The sequence below is a fragment of the Capsicum annuum genome, chromosome 3 (assembly GCF_002878395.1).
Source record: "Capsicum annuum cultivar UCD-10X-F1 chromosome 3, UCD10Xv1.1, whole genome shotgun sequence".
Lineage (NCBI taxonomy): Eukaryota > Viridiplantae > Streptophyta > Magnoliopsida > Solanales > Solanaceae > Capsicum > Capsicum annuum.
In genome coordinates this window covers 262,732,987-262,736,233 of record NC_061113.1, presented here as the reverse complement: position 1 = coordinate 262,736,233, position 3,247 = coordinate 262,732,987, and positions in this window count along the sequence as shown.

Below are 3,247 nucleotides of genomic sequence, written 5' to 3'. Positions count from 1 at the left end.
TTGGGTGACTTTTTTAGTAAGACATCTAAAGTTGAGTGACATTCTGAGTAAAGTTCAAAGTTAAGTGACTTTCTAGGATAAAAGTCCAAAGTTGAGTGACCATTTAAGTTAGGGATAATACCTACGAAAATACCTGAACTTTGACCGAATTACCATTTGAGCATACTGAACTTTGCGGGGATCCTATTACCCCTAGATTTTTTTTTTTATATTTTAATGACATATATCTGTCACTTGGACAATTGCGTGTTAAACACGCGCATTGAGCGTGTGAAGACGTTAAAAAACGTTATAAACTCATTTTTTTTGCCAGACAATCCCTAAATTTTCTAATTATTCAAAGTTTTTTTTTTTGTTCATTCTTTCTCTTCTCTCTTCTCTCTTTTTTCTCTTCAACAATGGAGTCTTTAACAATGTTTGCTCCATTATTGAATTAAAATTGAACACAATTACACTATACACATCCAAATGAGTCATCTTCAACACACCCAAATTCAATTTGATACTTTGAATAATTTTAAATTCAAATTCAAATTCAATTTCATATACCCAAGGGAGATAAATTGGCCAGGTATGCAGGATCATGGTGATTAGGAAGAACTTGCCTTGGCACAGTAGCTTTTCTTGAGAAATGAAAATTGTGTTCGTCAAATTTTCAGGAAACAGGTTAAAGGATTCTTGAAAGTTTTCTCATCCAGCTTCTTATGGAGTTTCTTTCAGTGGTTCTACTCTGGTGGAGTTCAATGTGGATTTGAAAACTTCCCCACGTCTGGGTTGAAAGCTTGGAAGCAAACGTATGTACTTGCTATATATTTTTAGCGGCTCATGAATGACTTTGCATTACTACTAGCACTAATTTATACCATTGAATGTTTTCAGTTTTTTCTTCGATTTCGACAGGACTTATGTGGGGGCTGGAATGATTTGTTCCCACATTGTGAACATATCTTTGCTTCTTGGAGTTGTGCTCTCTTGAGGTACCATGTGGCCTCTAATTACTGAACGCAAAGGAGCTTGGTTCCCTTCAAGTTTACCACAGAGCAGCTGAAGAGTCTAACCCTGCAAATCAGTTTCTAGTTTCCTGTTTTTTCATTTTCAGTTTCCATTTTCAATTTCCAAATTTGAAGATTTCATTAATGAAAGTTTTCAATTTGAATTTGAAATTTGAGTTGGAATGGACGGAATCATTTGGAATTTGATTTGTAGGAGGAATTTGAGTTATGGAATCTTTAATATGGTTATAATGGTGAAAAAAATGTTGAAAAGTGATAAAATGGAGAAGAAACAGCGCGTGTACCACACTTTTCGACGTCAAAACTGGGTATAACTTTACGGGAGACAATTAATTCCACTTTAAAAAAGTCCGAGGGGGAATTAATTCCACTTAAAAATATAGAGGTGTGTAATAGGATCCCCGCAAAATTCAATATGCTCAACTGAAAATTTGGTTAAAGTTCAGATATTTTCGTGGGTATTATCTCTTTAAGTTATTAACTTTAATATTATCTGCTACAAGAAGGTTTAATTCTTCACTTATTGAATGTTGAGTTATCACCTAAACAATTAGGGATTAATTTCCGCTAAATATTATATTTTTTTTCTTTTTTTTTAGTGGTATCCTCATGTTATAGAAATTCGAGACTCGACTTTGCTCGAAAGGTAGAGAATTACTTTAGATAGACCCTTGACACAAAGTTAAACAAATTAAAAATAACGAAAATAAATAAATCATGACAAAATACTATTTAAAGCATGGCAATAGATATAATTCAAAGCTCTTTTAATCGACCCTGCCGGTCTAAATAATAAATATTAAAAGACGAGCCTTGAATTTTACAAAAAGAATATCAAGTGTGGTCTTAACCGTTGATTTCACAAACATAGATTGTGATTGAATGATTGAAAATCCTTCGCCCTTAAATTAAAAGTTTGGCTTCAAGTCTCGAGGAATAATTTTTTTTAATTATTGGAGGCATCATATTCAAAAAATAAATTATGTAATTAATCAAATATTGATATAGAGTACGAACACTCAATTGTCAAGTGAAAAAAAAAAAGGAAAATTTTGGTTTCATATTTGTCAAGTGTAAAATAAGATGAGCAGCTTTTTGTGACATTTGAATTCTGATAGAAGAGTTTTTCTCAACTTTCTCAATTTCATTACAGGATATAAGCAAATAAAAATAATTAATTACATGAATAAGCTACTAAACACTGATAAATTATGTTTTGGATATCGTAATTTCAAGACCACCTACTTACCTTACCCCTCTAATGATTCCTGACCTAACAAGCAATGCACTTTTATAAAGAGTTGATTAATGTGTACGTCACCTTCACAATTTAACAAAACACATGAGATCCCTCTGTCCCTCTTCAATTATCTTATATCGTATTGAATTAAAAGTCAAATTTATTTCATTATAATCATGAAACTCACATTTTACGTACGTATATAATTGAAAATTTTGAAAATGATATCATGGCAACTAAACTTTCGTTGCAGAATAATCAAGAATTTTTTTATTGTCAATTTTTGTAATTTTGATCAGGAATGTGCAAAATCGACTCAACTGATAAATCGAATCATAAAAATATTTTTGATTTATGGATATTAGGTTATTGGGTTAACGATTTTATAGATTTTTTATTGAGTTATCGGTTTGGTCCGATTTTAAGGTTTTAGTTGATCGTCAAATCGATAATCCAATAATATTATATTAAAATTATATTTTTATTCACACTTAGATAATAGTGGTTTTAGATTCAATATACATACCTTATTGAATTTTGTATTTTATAGTTGTTGTCTTAGTTTATAAAATTTATGTAAACTTTATACATGAAGATACTGTAGAACAAATGAAAACAAGAGAAAGTAAAGAAAAATTAAGCGAGTATTTTCTTATCGGTTAAATAGAAAACGAACCGATAAAGACCAAAAATTGATTAACCAAAAATCGACAATGAATATCTTATTGGCTCATTTATTAATTTAGCTTGTTTACAAATCGAAAATCGATAAACTGAATCGATAATGCACAAAATCAAATTGAATCAACCAATGCACATCCTTAATCTCAACCTTCCAATAATGTTGAGACGGTTGCTCACACAAGATAAAAATTTTAAAGAACGAGGCCTTGCAAGCTAAGTTGCTCAGATTCGAGTGTGGGTATTCAAGATGATTGAGGATCTGAGAGTCGTATTCGTCAAAATTAAATTTTAAGATTCGAGAGTGCGAATT